Genomic DNA, 17,025 nt, shown 5'->3' with positions numbered 1-17,025 from the left:
GGAAAGATAATTAACTATATCCATGAAGTAGTTTAAAGTAAAGACATGCAATAGGCAATTATTCATTCGTCTGTCTGACTGTCAGCGTTATTTGTAAGTGAGGTCAATAAGATGTTGACTACATGGATGAATGCTTTGTTTGAAATAAGGATGTGTGATTTTTGAATGAAGTTATTAATGATGTGACAAAAATCTTGAAAACCACTCATTCCAGTGGCAAACTCTAACAAAAGCCTGGTAATAACAAGTCAGTTGCAGAAACATGGATTTTGAATACACAGTACACCCCGCTTCCCTCTGTGTGTGTGTGTGTGTGTGTGTGTGTGTGTGTGTGTGTGTGTATGTGTGCATCTATGAGTACTTGCTCCTGTGGGTACATGTGGAGCCCATTTGGTGTCAATATGGCTTCTCCATCATATTTTCTGAGGCTGGGTTTCTCACTGAACCTAGAGATTGGCATTTCAGCTAAACTGGCTGGCTCCTGAGCCCTCAGAATCTTCCTGTCTCCACTCCCTGGTATTGGAATTACAAGTGTATGTGGCTAATTGTGACTGTACTCTATGTAGGTGTCAGGGATCTGAGCACAAGTTCTTATACTTGCTCAGTAGGCAGTTTACTCACAGGGTCTTCTTCCTAGCCCAACCTGTGGATTTGTTTTGCTTAAATAATACTGAATAAGAAAATCCATGGTGTTGTTTGCCCAAGGCCTTGTCATAATAATATGTGGCATAGCTGGTGGTTTCTCTGGCAAAGGTGGCATACTACCTCATTTTCATTCCATAGGGTAGATGGCAATTACCTAAAGATTTCATTGTAGGCAGCACCTTAGCTCTACCACTCCAACTATACAAGGAGCTATTAGATAAGAAGTATGGTCCAGCAGACATGATTGTGTGAGTTGGGCTATAGACGAAGGCAGGCTGAGAATGGAGCAGATGCTTCATTTGGAGAGTCTTCTGTTCATGAATCACTTGGGTAGACTACATTTAGGGTTCATTTCTTCAGATAGAGGAAGGACTATCCCCTATGTTACTCCTGCACCCTAGTAGCAAAGCTGGGGTAACTGCTGTGTTGTGCAAAGGAGAGAGACAGTGTGAGGATAGGTCTGTGTGGTCCTGGGGACTGACCTTTCTGTTTTCTTTGGCCCATGGCACCAACTGAGAAGGGTATTCCTTTGTTCTACTGTAATCAGATGTTTCAGGTAACAGGAGATGTAGCCTTTTTGAAAAAAACTTGAGAGAAGTGATTTTTTTAAAAGCAGAAAACTGGAATAAATTCTTCTGTTTTTTTTTGTTTTGTTTTGTTTTTTGTTTTTTGTTTCTATAGCTTATGTGGAGGGACCACTTTGTACCTTAATGAAGCCTGATTGACCTCAGAGCCTTAGGTAAGTGTTTTACTTTCTAGTTCTGAATTTATTTGGCTTCCCAGGTATTTGCCTGTGTTCCTCAGAGCACATGAACTATTTTTTTTTTTAATTTCTAGCCATTTAGAAAGAAGACAGAAGCCAACTTACGCCCCCCCCCCCCCCCCCCGAGCTTCCACTGATGCCCAGAAATGATTCACTTTCGGCCAAAAGGTTCTGTCTCTGTTTCTTTGTCTCTCTGTCTCTGTGTCTGTCTGTCTGTCTCTATGTCTGTCTGCCTATCTCTCTGTCTGTCTCTCTGTTTGTGTGTGTCTCTCTCTGTGTATGTGTGTGTCTCTGTTTGTGTATTTGTGTGTGTACTGTGCTCCTTGAAGCTACACGGTTTTTCTCTTGTTATGTGATAGCTGTATCTGTGTCTCACACGTGTTTCATTGTCTCTAAGATTGGAACTGCTTTTCCAAGGCCAGAAGGAAAGGGGCCAGCCCAGATCCTTCGCTATGCTCCGTTTCAGACTGTTAGCGTTATGAAAACATCAATCTTGGTTTGAAGGGAGATAATCGGAGCTTATTCTGATTAAAAGGAAGCAAAGTATTTTAAGTGGCTGGTGGGTGAGGGGAAGGCAGGTAGTAGTGGCATCTGATAGGTGGGATCTTAGTTGGTGTTGACAGCTGAGGTTTAGAGAAAATGCTGGGAGCAAAGAATGTTATTCTTTTCCAAAACATCCAGCTATTTGTTTGAATATTATGGGCATTTCTCAAGAGAAGTTCTCAAACCTGTTTGAGTTCTTCAGTTCAGGTTTTTGAAGCCTGTGAAATCTAGTAACAGTGGTTGTGGTATCTTATTAGAAAGTACCCTATGAGTAAAATGATGGTGCTGCTCTTAGCAACTTTCTTAGCTAGCCTTTAAATTGTATCTGTTAAAGATCTTTATTATTCATCCATATTTTTGCTTGTGAACTTTTGAACTAATGTTCATGACATAGTAATTTATAGAGAGCCTGATAAACCAGTCATTCCCAGTTTATTAGGATATCTCATTCTCTGTACACACCTGTCATGTAGATCTCTTTTTAAGATAGATATAAAGGAACAACAAAAAATAGTTAGAGACCAACTTCTTCTCTCAGGTGTAATGAGCTTGACCCATTCATTCTTTCATTCACTCACTGAGAAGTTATGGGAGGAAGGGTCCACCTTCCATGCCAGATAAGGTTTTTGTGTTTTCTGTAATAGCAAATATAGAGGGGTTAAACCTAGCTTTTATAGAACTGGCTTTCTCTTAAGATGAGACTGCAGTAGATAAGCAAATGAGCCATCTGGTCAGTCAGAGAGTGAGGTCCGTGTCATGACAGATACCTTGCAGCAGGTATGTGGGTAAGATGGAGCCTAAGCATGGCCTGGATTTCACCAGGCAATGGCTGAAGATGTCCATGGCAGCAAGGATATGTGCCACCAAGAGAGGCTGATGAGAGAGTCCTGGGACCAGGTGGATGGATGGACTCACAGAGTAAGTGGGATCTCCAGACATGCCTTTTGTAAGGAGATGGGAGCCTTTCTGTGCCACATTGGGGAGGAGAATGGTCACGTTTGTGATTGAAAATCATTGCCCTGATTTCCCTTGTTTTGGTTTTGGCAAAACACAGCATAGACTCCACCATGCTACCATCTCCAGTGTACAGTTCAGTGGCATTAGGGTATTTGGTTGGGCAGCCACCATATTGCCAATCTCACATACTCAAACTCAGTCTCTGTCCTCATGCCACTGATGCTGCTTTCTACTTTCTGTGAACCACTCTAGGCCCCTTACAGAGGTGGATTCATGCAGTATTTGTCCTTTGTGATTGGCCTATTTCCCTTGGCATAATGTCATCAAGGTTCTTGTATGTTGTAGCATGTGAGCAAATGTCTCTATTTCCAGGGATGGAAACATATTATATATTAGATCCCTTTTGGTTTACTCATTCATGTGGCTATAGCCTCCTGAATGACTTCTACTTCTGGCCTGTCATGAGTATTTCTAAAACATTAGTTGGAGTCCCTGTTTTTCTCTTTGAGACTAGCGTCACAAGCAGAGGACAGAGGACCAGTCCCTATGACAAAAGGGCAGTGCTCAACAGTGATGTTGTCAGTGTATGTTTTAAAATGAGGCTATATAATTTTGCTTCTACATACTGGAGACAGAAGAAGAAGGGTCAAAAAGGAGTTCATCATGTCCAGTGTAAGCCACTAGAAATGGCACTGGAACCCATTTCTTTTGTGGAGATGGGTCTAGGATTTGTGGGGACAGAAAGCCAAAGATCTAGGTTCGGACCTATGTAGTCTGAGCTTCTCGCTAGATGCCCAGGTTAGGGAGTCAGCAAGCAGACACATGAAGGCTAGCCTATAGAAGTTTCTGGATGTGAATACAAGCAAGAATGTGCCAGATGATCTTCACTTAGATATAAGACTGGAAAACAGCTATGTACCCTCAGGCATTGGACCAGGTCCTGGCCTTCAGACCCAGCTGAGTCCTTGGGAAGTACCTGGTAAGATGGAGTGCAGAGAGGAAGACTTGCTGCTCAGTACCAGGGATGCAGAGTAGCTCTTCCACTCCTCCACCACTGACATTGATGCTTTACTGTTTTCATCTGCCTCTTGAGGTTGTGCTTTGCTTCCCTGCCCATTTCTTTCTGCCTCAGGCAAGCTGATCCTGAGGGCCAGTATCTCTCACTCATGATATCTTTAGCAATTTCTGTTTTCCAGTCACAATGATGTCTAACCAAAAACTCCAGGCCAGTCAGGAGCCATGACACATGATGATCCACATGCTTCAGCTTAAGACTAATGAATAAAATCTCATCCTGTGAAGACATACATTGTATTTAATTTAATAGGAGGCTTCAGGCATTTCTCATATGAGAGTGACAGAACACCACAACCGGCATAGTATCCTCAATATGAACCCTCTTATGGCTGGAGTAATCTCCCAGACCAAGAAGTAGCCTTTGCCTCTAGTCAGTAGTCAGTTCAGCTTTTGCCTGTTTTATTCAAAAAAACTTAATTGTAGTGTATGTATGTGTGTGTGTGTGTGTGTGTGTGAGAGAGAGAGAGAGAGAGAGAAAGAAAGAGAGAGAGAGACACAGACAGAGACAGAGACAGAGACAGAGAGAGAGAGAGAGCAAAAGAGAGAGACAGAGAGACAGAGAGAGAGAGAGAACCTGAGTGGTACCCAAGGATGCCAGAAGAGGGCATCAGATCTCCTGTATCTGGAGTTACAGTCTAGACAATGTGGGTGCTGGAAAGGAGCAGTGTGCTGGCTAGTTTTATGTCAACATAACACAAGCTACAGGATTCTTTTAGAAGACAGAGCTTCAGTTAAGGATCCCTACCAGATCAGCCTGTGAACAAGCCTTTGGTGCATTTTCTTGATTGGTGATTGTCACAGGAAGGTCCAGCTTAATGTGTCTGGAGCCATCTCTGGATTGTTGGTTCTGGGTGGTACAAGAAAGCAGGTTGAGCAAACCATGAGGAATAAGCCAGTAAGTAACACTCTTCCATGGCCTCTGCATTAGTTTCTGCCTCCAGGTTCCTGTCTGGAGTTCCTGTCCTGAATATAAGCGGAAAGATAAAACAAACCCTTTTCTCTCCAAGTATTTATTTTATCACAAGTATTTATCACAAGAATTTTATTTTATCAGAACAAGATAAACCCTAATTAAGACAAGCTGTAAGTGTTCTTAATGACTGAGCTGTCTCTCCAGTCCAACTTTTTCCTTTTTCCTGTTTTAGATGACAGCATAGGCAGCAGTAAGTCTGACCCGCTTTAGCTAGAACCCCTCTATCTAAGTCTTCCCTCTTTCAAGGGCAGTCCAGAATCAGCCCTTGGTGGGACCTCTTCTTAAACACTGCAACCTGTGTACACTTCCTTTCTAGGAAAGTTCACAGCATTTTGGGCCAGCACTAAGTCACTTGGACACAGAATTTTGTGACTTTATAGTAATATTTTGCTTGCCAGTTCAGGTAATCAGGGCATCTGTGGCAAGAGGTCCCTGCTGTGTTTGGTCCCCCACTCCACTTTCTTCCCAGTAGTAGGGAAATGAGAGGGAACGTCTGTGGCTAGGTTATAGGTCTGCATTCTGTACATCTTATATATTGCAGTGTCTCATGTGCATGCTTTGTATTAAGAGAAACCAAAGCTTCTGGGGAATGCAACCTATCATTTTGGCCACTATGGTCTATCTTGGTGCAAATAGTGGTCACTGATGGGTGCTCAAGTGTAAAGATACGAGCTCCTGTGTCTTCCCATGTGAGTATGGACTCGTGTGGCAATCTAGCTATGGACTGGCTGGCACCAGGGCTCCAGAGCTGTTCATTAAGGACTATATGCTAAATGGAGGAGAACTCTACCCTGACTCCCTGGCCACTTGTGAATTTTCTCCAGGTTTATAGACTAGAGGCATTGGTAAGTTAGAGCAATTTGGTTTTAGTTGGCTCAAGTAATACTGAACAACGCCTGAGAAGTATGTGTGCATTCTGCTGGTCTGGAACAAATGTAAAGGCTTCTGAATATCTGGTAGAGAACTGCAGGGTGCAAATGCAGACCTCTTCATATTGCACTGAATGTGCCTGCTGTCCTGGGCCTTGCCATGGCCTTGTGGGGTGGTACCCCAGGCTTCTCCAGGAATCAGGGTCTTATTTCTTCAGCTCTACCACCAAGCAATGACCCTGTGAGGTGGTATCCCAGATCTTAGGAATGGAGGATTTACTCTGTCATTACTAGAAAGTGCATTAGCAGATGACTCTTTTTAGCTCTGTTCCTCTTCCTTGTAGAAATGATATCCACAAACTGATGGAGCAGGTATTCAGAGCACCCGCACTGTGCTCACTAGGGAGACTTCTAAAGAGCTGGCCTGGCTCCAAGGTCATGGTGACTGAGGCCTGGCTACTTCTTGTCTCTCTCTGGGCTTTGATCCTAAGTCCTCCTGCACACATCCCACATGTAATCTTCATCTCAGAGTTTGCTTCCCATATGGGTTTGTTCAGACAGCCCCAAAGGCATCTCCTGATCACTGATCTACTGACCACACCTTTGGGCTTGTCAGCATGTACCTGATAAGCTGACACTTTGTCCCACCAGCCTATTTTCCACCAAGAATAGTCACAGACATAGGCAAACTGTATTAAATTATAATCCATTCTAGATGTATGGTAAATGGCAGATGGTATAAATGAAGTAAACCAGACCCTGCACTGTGTGCTCATTAGGTGTTTGAATACACTCATGTGGCTCTGTCAGTGGTCAGTCTTCAAGAAGAGGCTGTACTTTACTCTCTAGAGCTCATGCTTTACAGTGCACAGTGTGAGCCACCTGAACTCTCTCTGGGCCAGAATGCTGCAAGAGGCCCTGAGTGTTGTGCCAACCTGACATGGGACTGGCTCCATACGATGATATTTATTCTCCAAGTTTTAGTTCGGGCTGTTAGCCTTTTCCTATTTAATCTTTGAGCCCACCCACTAGAAAAAAGGTACAGCAGAGAAGTGGGGGCAGATTGCATGGTAAGCTCCATGGAACAGGGGTTTAAAAGGATGCTTTTGTAAGCCTTAGTGTTTTCTAACATCCTTCCAGGTTATAACAGGCATCCTGCATACATCCTCAAAGAATAAAAGGAAACTGGTCCAGACTCTGGGTCTCAAGCTTGAGCTAGGCAGGCCGTAAGTGCTTGTCACCAAGGAAAAGTAGGTATCTGCAAGAATCTCTTCCAAGACTTTTGGTCTCCTGGGAATTCTACACCTGAACAGTAACCTAGCAGGGATCAGATTGCAAGGCAGAAGTCATCTTCTGAAGGTTAATAGAGTTCTTAAAGTTTTATTTAGTAACCTCCCTTTACAAAGCTATTTTTTTTCTCTAAGTGAGAAACAAAACCAGAATTCTACCTGGAGTTAACCCTAAGCAAACAGTGGTGTGCACAATGGATTATGGCAGCTGAAACCTGAGCAGGCCCCACCCTTAGCAAAGGGCCAAGCAGCCAAGTTTGCCTTTGATGCCCTTGTCTCTTGCTGGCTGACTCCACCTGCACCACGATCACTCTCCCTGAGGTTGTCTCCATGAACTTCAAAGCTGGGACTCCACCCACAGAGGAGCTCCACCTAGCCAGAGATGTAGGCAGATCCTTTCAAGGAGCCAAATTAACAACTTCAAGAATCAGCATTAGTTTCTTCTTCTGCTGGATGACTTTGAACTCTATCACAGTTTTCTTTCTGCCACTGGCTTTGAACTTCAGTGCTTCGGTGCCTGAATTATCTTGTTATAACTGTATCGACACCTGCCAGATAGCTGGTGGAATATCAGTTACCTCCTTGCCCAAGAGAAGCACATGTCCATCCTCTGTATCTTTAAGTTATCTTATTAGTAATAGGCTGCTGGGAGCTGGGAAGAGAGAGCTCGGAGGTAAAGATCGTTAGTTGTTCTTGCAGAGGTTTCAGATTCTAGCACACATGTGGTAGCACACAACCGTAACTCTATCTAGCTTTAGGGGATCTGACGCCTTCTTCTGGCCTTCAGGGGCACTAAGCATCATGGTGCTCGTATTTACATTCTAGCAAAACATGTGTAAAGTAATTAGTAAATACATTTTAAAATTTATTTACTAGGCTGATAAAGGCTGGAAATATTGCTCAGTGTTGTAGCACCTTTCTGATATGCTTAATCGATAGTATCATCAAATAAATGAGAGAGAGAAGGAAAGAGGAAAAGGCAGAAGGAGGGGGAGAAGAGAGAAAGAGAGAGAGACAAAGACAGAACAGAGACAGAGACACAAGAGAAAGAGAAAGAGAAAGAGAAAGAGGAAAAGAGAGAGAACAAGAACTTGAACCTTCAGGCTGGAGATGTAGCACAAAAGCAAATCCACTAAAACAAACCAGGAGTTTAGGTTGCAGGACCATATTGTCCTCTGAGAGGCTCTACTCAGCAGCTGAATCAGACAGATCTGCAGATACCTACAGTTAAACAGTGGATGATGCTTGGGGACTCTTATGGAAGAATAGGAGGAAGGACTGAGGGCCCTGAAAAGGATAGGAACTCCACAGGAAGAACAACAGAGTCAACCAACCTGGATCCTTTGGACTTTCAAAGTCTGAAACACCAACCAAAGAACATACATGGGCTAAACTTAGGCTTCCCTGCACAAATGTAGCAAATATGTAGCTTGGTCTTCATGTAGGTCCCAAACAACTGGAATGGAGGCTATCCCCAAGCCTGTTGGTGGGATATGTTGTTCTAGCTGGGCTGCCTTGTCAGGTCTCAGTGGGAGAGGAAGCACCTAGCTTCCCAGAGACTTGAAATGCCAGGGTAGAGGTGATACCCAGGGCAGGGCTCACCTGCTCAGAAGAGAGGGGGATGGGAGATGGGGAAAGGATCTGGGAGCGGGTGACAGGGAGGGAGCCAGTGATTGGGAAGTAAGGTGAATAAGCAAAAAAATAAAAACAAAATCAAATTAAATAAAAAAAAGAGTTTAGGCTGTAAGGATAGCAATAGAAAAAAAAATAGAGTAGGGAAAGGCAGACTAGTCCTTAAGGCTTGCCTGGGATTGTGGCTTTTCCTCTTCACCATGACATTGAGGGAGAAATAGCCCCCACCTTTCTTGAACCCTCGAGGGCCTTCTACCTCACCATGTTCTTTTTCAAAGTATCCTAATGATCATATGCATGCAAACTCATTACACTTTCAGTAAATGAGTTCCCAGGGCTTATTTTCATGGTGATTTAGGAAGAAAATCGTTTTGGCAGTTTGATGTTCCTTCCACAGGTTACAAGTACTTGCCACTCTTTCAATGTGACTTGCAAAGTCAGACCCAAGTATGCAGGGTCTGTGCACACACACACCTGACCATTTCACTTGCCAAGTGTGGAGAACACAGTTGCTGCTTGCCAATGAAACAAAACTGAACTGTTACCTAAGCTTTGTTCGTCTTGAGTGCAGAAATGTTTGAAAGGCAACATGGAACTCCCATATAGAGTTTGTGAGTTTTGTCTCCCGGATGTGGACTGCCAACCAAAAAATGAGACTCTGCAGGGGGTAATCAGGGTTCTTTGGGTGAGTCTGCGGCTACTGTAACTGACTTCCTGTTCATAGAATGTGATAGAAAAAGGACCAAAGTCTTTGGAAATATCTGAGCTTGTCCTGATTCAATGGCATTGGGTGGGTTAATTGTTCTTACTGAAAAATTCTTAATCCATTCCAAATCTTCAAACGTTCTATTCTCGAAGACTCAGCTCAGAATTTCCTTAGTAAATGTGTTTTGGAGGTTCTCCCTCTGGTCCCATGATGAAGTTGTGTTGCAGTGAGGTGTAGTAGTGACAATACGACTACGACTGTTCTAAGCACCCAAAGTCCTGTGTCACTAGCTTAATCCCTGTCCGGAAAGAGCTAGGTACATGTGTGTCCTCCTTTGGACCTGGCTTCAGAAGTGAGTCATTGAGTTTCACTGAGTAGATGTTTTGCCTGTGGGGCATGTGTGAACTGTGCTGGGACTCAAGAGAGGCCCAGGGATGGATTCAATGGCCAGAAAGAAAGCAGGATGACTTTGGAGGTCACAGTGTAAGGCCATTTCAATGCTGAGGGCTGGCAGATTTCAGCATTTGGATATATATATTTTTTTTCTACAGAAACTGTGAAGAGCAGTGTGTCAGGCAGCGAATGGGTGTGGTAGGGAATTAAGTCACCCTAGTTGTAGGACAGGAACCTGAGATGGTGAGACAGACAGATCATTATATTAATAGCTTTCTGATTCTTATGTTTCTTAATATTGTAATTTCAATCCTAATGACTTCAGCCACAATTTCTTCTCCAGTAATTAAAAAAATCTAGAAAGTTCTTGGCCTTCAGATTAAAATCTCTTCAGCACAGACCTTTTTCGCATGTGGGCTCTTCTCCGTGCTCATCGTGCAAGCCTACAGGTTATGTCTCTCCTTAGCCCTGGCTGATGATATGGTCCTGTGATGCTCGTTATTGAACATGCAGCCCATTTGCTTTTGTTCTCTGTGTGGGGACATCAATGTGGCCTTCTCTGAGATCTCACTTCTCTCCTGTTGATGCTACAGTGTTGTGTTCTGTGATTGATTGCTTTCCCAAGTAGACTGCCCTCCCCACTGACCCTTCCTATGCAGGGAGCTGGGCCTCCACTGTCCCTACCCTAAATGTCTTTTCCTCTTCCCTAGCCTTCAGAGGTCTGGCTGAAGTCACTGTTTACCACACATGTTTTGTCTATGTTTATGCTTCTCACACATATCCAGGGTAGCTCCAAGGGCCCCTACTCCACTGTTCTTAAGCCCTCCTCTTGACGTGGCAGCTCTTTTAGGCAAAGTCCATAGCTTTTCATTTGCATTATTGGCTCAGAGAAAACCTGACTTGTACTGCACAGGGGCCCACTTAAAGGAAGGCTGCACTTTCTCTGTAAAATAGATGATAATTGATAGCTTCACCTTCTCAGGGCAAAGGTTTGAGTGGGGAAGACAGTGTTTCTGTTTGAGATGGATTGGCCGTTTCCTCATGAAATCTACCTACCATGTACTTGGCTCTGTTCTGCAGCTTGTTTGTGCTCTTCCTTCAGACTCAGCCATCTCTCCATCTCAGATTCAGAGTAGCAGCTCCCACTTCCCTTACAGTTTTTCTTGGCCTCTTGTTTAACTATCTGTGTCTTCTGTGGCTCTACTCTCTAGGCCCTCACTGTCAACTGTGTCGTGGCTTTGAAGCATGACAATCCTCATCTGTTTAAAGCAGACTGGACAGCATTCAGCTATTAGGGAAACTACATTGTGGCTGATGGCCTTAACCCATGAGGGCTTTGAAGTCATGCCCTGGAAACTTAAACCAGGCATGAATTCTGATGGCTTGGCTGGAAATAGAGAAGGGACTTCAGATGAATTGAAGATTGAGTGAGAAAGGGATGCCCTTGGTGTGATCTTGTCTAGCAGACAGTGGCATCTTTTGGTATCCTATGTGTTACCATGCTCTTTCTCAGCTAGAATTTAGTGTCATAAATGCTGGAGCATGTCCTTTTCCCAGGTGAGTCTATGGGCATCAGCTAGGGTTACTGGAGAAGTTCTCCTTCTGCCACCTGCTGAACTAACACATTCCATGCACATAGAATAGGCAGAAACACCTGCCATTGTCACCCACAGAGCCTGACGGTCTCATTCCTTCACCAAACATTGTACAGGTCTTCCTGAAGGCCAGTGTATGGGTGACTAGTGGAACTGGGGAGATAAATCCCATCTTTGCATTCTGAAATTCCCTCTGCTCACCTCAGTTCAAGTACTTTGGGATTCCTTCTCCCAAGTGGATGGTCTTTTCCAGTATTGGCTTCAGAGTCTTTCCACTGTGAGCCCCCACATCATGGTATTGCCACCACACCATTCTGATGGCTGTGAGAACAGCATATGTTTCGTTTTGATGCACATATAGGTAACATAGAAATACAAGAGTCACAGTTGTACTCTGTAGCATGAAGATGATGCCATGGTTTCTAAGACTTTATGCTACCTACTTACATACATTTTTTCTTTCTTTCTCTTTAAAATGTATGTATGTATGCATGCATGCATTTATGCATGTATGGAGTATGTATATTTATGTGTGTGTATGGGCATATGTGTGCCACTGCACATGTTTGGAAGTCAGAGAACAAGTTTGCCTTGTATCTTTTCTTTGTTGTTCAGCAGGCTGTTGCAAGCTGTTACTACTTTTAGCAATTTAGGTATCTTTGACTTAAATGTCCCTGGGCTGCTCGGTTTCCCTAAATGGATTATTAGGATATTGGGCTGAATCTTTAGGATATTGGGCTGAATCTTTAAGGAAGCTTCCAACACCAAATGGGGTTCATTCAATTACACAGCACTTTAATGTGACCAAAAGTATAGGAGATCAAAGCATGAGCCTTTTTTCCTTCATGTTTATTTGATAATTGTGAGCCATTAAAAAGTTGGATTTGTTTTAAACCTCTGAGCCCATAAGCATCTCATCAGCCTCTGCCTACCACCTTGTTGGTAACAGGAGCAAGTGTCACTGCTATCAGGCCATGCACTACTGGCTGAATAGAACACAGACCTGCAATCCTGAGAGTTTTGACTTATTCTCATCTATGCCATTAACTTGCTCTTTGCCTTTGGGAAAGTTTCTTAACATTGCTGAGCCTCAGTTTCCTCACCTGTAAAAGGGGACTAATAGCTATGATCCACCATCTAATGGTATTCAGGAAAGGATTACAGTGAAGTCATGCCATATTTACATTTGACATATGTAAATTTGACCATTTGGGTCTGGGAGAAAAACAGAGTTTATATAGGGCCCAAACCCAGGCTTTTCTCAGTCCCTCCACTGGACCAGCCATGTAACCACAGGTATGGGTCTACTTGGCACCATGTGGAGCAGCCTCTTGCTGGGCCAAGTGTGCTGAGTGAGATTTTCTGCATTACAAGTTCTTTATGTGGCTGTGAACATAAAGAGATCATGTGCCTGTTGCAGGCTGGTGGACTTTGTAAAGAGACTGTAATAAGAAACCCATCCCTTCCTTTGTAAGATTTATGCTAATTATCTTGAACTTATGCTTTCAAAGCCATAGCAATTTTGGGTTTCTGAGGAATCTTAATAGAATTGCCAAAATGAGCTCTGTACTGTGGTTACCTCCCCTGCTCGGGGAGAGTCCTCACAGTAAGTGAGCACTTACATCCAGCTCCTGCTACCACAGAGGTGCTGGGACACCAACAAAAGAGAGGCTCAGAAGCATGAAATGAAAAGCTATCTTGGAAGTACAGTTTTCTTGTATGTGTGTGAGGATGTGTGTATTCGGTGCATGAATCTGTGCATATGTGTGTATGTATGTGCATGCATCTGTGTGTGTGTGAGTGTGTGTGTGTGTAAAACAGAGGTTTACTTTGGGTGGCATTCTTCAGGAGCAGTCTACCTTATTTTCTGAGACAATGTTTAACTCTGAACCTGGACTCTGCAAGTAGGCAAGGCTGGATGACTAGTAAGCTCGAGGCTCTTCCTATACTCACACCCCCAGTAGGGCTATTACAGGTGACATACCACCACATCCAGCTTTTTATGTGCATGTTGAGAGTCAAACTTAGGTCTGTGTGCTTGCAGGGCAAGCTATTTATTCATTGAGCTATCTCCTCAGTTCCCAAGTTTTTATGTAAGCTAAACAAAACAAAACAAACTAATAAACAAAAAAAAAAAAAAAAAAAAAAAAAAAACCAAAAAGCAAAACAAAACAAAAAGCCAAAACCAAAACCACCACCACCACCAACAAAAAATCAAGGAAACAACTCAGAGTTCTTGGGTGTTAGTGAAATGATTGCGCTTTTGTTGGTTTAGTTATGGTAGGAACCACAATTTTTGGGGAAGCCTAGGTCTCCAAAGCTCTTTATTAAGTGTTGATTTAATTATACACATAGTTTAAGTGATCCCACCTTTATAATCAGAATACAGGAGACAAAAACTTACAGAAGGGTATAATGGGCATTAGAGCTCTCATCTTAAGATAGCGTGGGGTACTTGAAAGCATAGGGCATTACAGTAGATGCTGCAGTCAGGATCAGCCAGAAAAGAAAACAGGTGCAGGGAGGACATCACCCTGCAGAGACTGGCATCACATTGCTTCTTGTCTTGTATATGAGGACAGAAGAGGAACACATGTGACAAGTTCATCCAAGGACATGAGCAGGGCAAGTAAGGACACTGTGGAATTTTCACTCTGAGTGAATTAATGATATACTTCCTAGAATCACAAGAAGTTGTAGAACTTAAAAAACATCCACAGTGGCCTGAGTTGGAGTTCATTCTCGCCTTTAAAAGACGGTACCATCTGTTGTTCGGTACACAAATAACATAGCCTAAGACATAAGGACAGACACAGCGTGCTGGGTGAGGGAAGGAGAAATCGCTTGCACTCATGTGGTTTAAAGGCTACAAGCATTTTAACACACAGCCTTGTGTCTGTGGGAAACACAAAAGACGGGAAAGTAAGCCACTTTCCAAATGGTGTGAGGTCTCAGATTCATTGTTACTGAGTAAGTTAGAACTGAATGCTAGTGACTCTCTTAACTGCACAGATCCTTAGGTCTGTAGAGTCCTGGAAACCAGTCCATTTGGGCAGGGAATCGGGGGTGGGAGTGGAATTCAGTTGTTTGAAGACCTCCTAGCAAGGAGTCTCTAAACAAAGGTCTATGCTGGAAATGCCCAAATGTATGCTGCTTTCATTCAGCTTCTCTGAGAGTTATGCACAGAAGATAAGAGCTATCTGCTTCAGGGTTTATACTGTCTCATTCAAAACCCTCCTACCCCACAGGAGAACCCCCTGTGCTCACTTAACTTTGGCATTTCTTTCCCAACTCTGACATTGGGGCTGAGGTTCTCACACATTGTATATACTCATGCACTAGAATAGGTTCATGTCCACAAACCAAAATGATCAGGTGACATGGTCATAAAGACAGATGATTTACAAAGCACCCAGAGACTTATTCAAAGCACAGCACAGCATAGATGTAGACTCTGAGGGAAGAATTCTTTCCTCTCAGGGAGTGGGATGAGATTGAACCAGCCTGCCAGTGTCAGCTCTGACCCGAGAAGAGCAGTCTGCTCCTCTCTCATCATTGGAGTCTCCCGCCTCTAGGAGGCTGCTTCTTGGCAACTGCAGGTCTCTGGTTCTCCTCCTTTAAATGACCATGGTGGTTCTTTTGTTGTGCTTTTTGCTGTTGTGGAAGATAAGAAAGAAGCCTGTTTTGTCACACAAGCTCAGGAACATTAGGGGTTTAATTCTATATCTCTGCTGAAGTTCTGATGGGTTTGCACACACAGTCAGACTTAGAGATGTTTAGTGGGTGTTTGGATTTGGGAGAATCAGCTGCTTTAGGGAACCTAAGACCAAGTCTACACACAACATGCCTCTGAGTCTCTGTGATTGATTTTAGGTGATTGGAAGTGTCTCCAGCCACTGGTGGTATAATTTGTGCTTTGTACCACTTACAATGTTTGCACATCATGTCATCACTGTTTCTTTTGTTCCAAAGGTATGATATCTCAGATGAGCACAACAGGAAGAAAAGAAGATAAATGATCAGCTTACACAAGGTGGGATGCTGTGCTCTCTATACCCATGTTGCAAAGTACCAATATAAGAATAGGAACAGGACACAGCATTGGGTGGCCAGAGTGGGCCTTCAGAGGATGTGACATGGAGATGAGGCCTGAATATCCAGCAGGACTCATGCCTGTGAAACCAAAGCAGAAAATATCAAGCAGAAGGGGCAAGTTCAAGCATCTTTTTAGGAGCATAACAGAAACAAAAGCTGCAAGTGTGATCCACTACTGTATACAGGAGCCATTTGAGAGAACTCAGCAACCCAACATTGTCAGAAGTGAAATTAGGGCAATGGCTCAGCGAGTAAAGCACTCCGTATGTGAGTTTAAGGCCCAGACTTAGTGCTCCCAGGACTCACATAAGTGTCAGGTGGGCATGGCAGTCTTTCTGCAACCCCAGAGCTCAGGATATGAAGGCAGGAAATCCTTGGGGAAAGATTCTAACCAGACTAGTCGAACTGGTGAACTTTAGGTCTTGAATGAAAGACCTACTTTAACATACAAGGTGGAGAACAACTGAGGAAGACACCTGGCAAAAACTTCTGGCCTCTACACATACAAACATGCATACAATTCAATATTAAAGAAAAAAGCATCATGGCTTGGGAGGGATTTATCCTTAGAAATCTCCCTATGTAGTGCACACATTCATAGACTAGAGAAGAGCCCAGGAGTCACAGAGAGAACATCTATCCACTTATGGGGAAACACTTCAGAAATCAGGGCGAGAAAGACATTTCCTTAGCTTCCCCAAGCCTGTGTGGACAGAAAGGAAAAGTGAGTAACTGATTATGGAGAAAAGTTAGGCTGTTTATGATTATGATCAAGACAAGAGTGATTGACATCCCATGTAGCCAACACACATCCTATCTAAGGAATAAGACAAGAAAAATAGATTTAAAAATGTATGACACAAGGATGTGAAGGAAATACATAAAGCTGCCACTCATAGGCTATGATTATATACACAGAAAGCCCAACAGAACCAACAAATTTATTAAAATAAGAATAGAATACTGGATTAAACCTGTGGGGCTGGAGAGATGGCTTAGTGGTTGAGAGCACTGGCTGGTCTTCTAGTGGTCCTTCAATTCCCAGCAACCATTTGGTGGCTAACAATCATCTGTAATAGGATTGGATGTTCTCTTCTGGAATGTACATATATGCATATAGAAAACTCATACATAAAGAAATGTAAACCCATGTTTCTCAGTAATAGTTCCCTCATTAATAGAAGATAACTAGGTTACATAACATAATAATAGTAGTAGTAGTAGTAGTAGTAATAATAATAATAATAATAATAATAATAATAATAATAATGATACATTTGTGTTAATTGGCAAAAGATACAGAAGGCCTTGATGAGGAAATGTAGAGACTTAGCAGTGAATAGTACTTCTGATCTTCCAGAGGACTTGCTTGCTTCCCAGCACCCACATGGCAGCTCATGACTGACAGTCTATTACTACAGCTGTGGATCAGATGCCTTCTCCTGGCCTCTGTGCATCTACACACACACACACGCACACACACACACA

The 17,025-nt window shown here is 43.2% G+C and overlaps 1 long non-coding RNA gene across 1 annotated transcript in view; it reads left to right on the top strand.

Moving 5' to 3' along the window:
* The first annotated feature begins 1,326 nt into the window (after positions 1-1,326).
* Positions 1,327-17,025, top strand: part of LOC116097433 — a 29,567-nt gene continuing 13,868 nt past the window's right edge. The window contains exons 1-2 of the long non-coding RNA XR_004121427.1: positions 1,327-1,384; positions 15,415-15,475. This is a non-coding gene — a long non-coding RNA (uncharacterized LOC116097433). The remainder of the gene's footprint in view (positions 1,385-15,414; positions 15,476-17,025) is intronic.

Source organism: Mastomys coucha, unplaced genomic scaffold (genome assembly GCF_008632895.1).
Source record: "Mastomys coucha isolate ucsf_1 unplaced genomic scaffold, UCSF_Mcou_1 pScaffold19, whole genome shotgun sequence".
Taxonomy (NCBI): domain Eukaryota; kingdom Metazoa; phylum Chordata; class Mammalia; order Rodentia; family Muridae; genus Mastomys; species Mastomys coucha.
The sequence above is the reverse complement of the archived record's forward strand: the minus strand, read 5'-3'. Positions and strand labels throughout refer to the sequence as shown.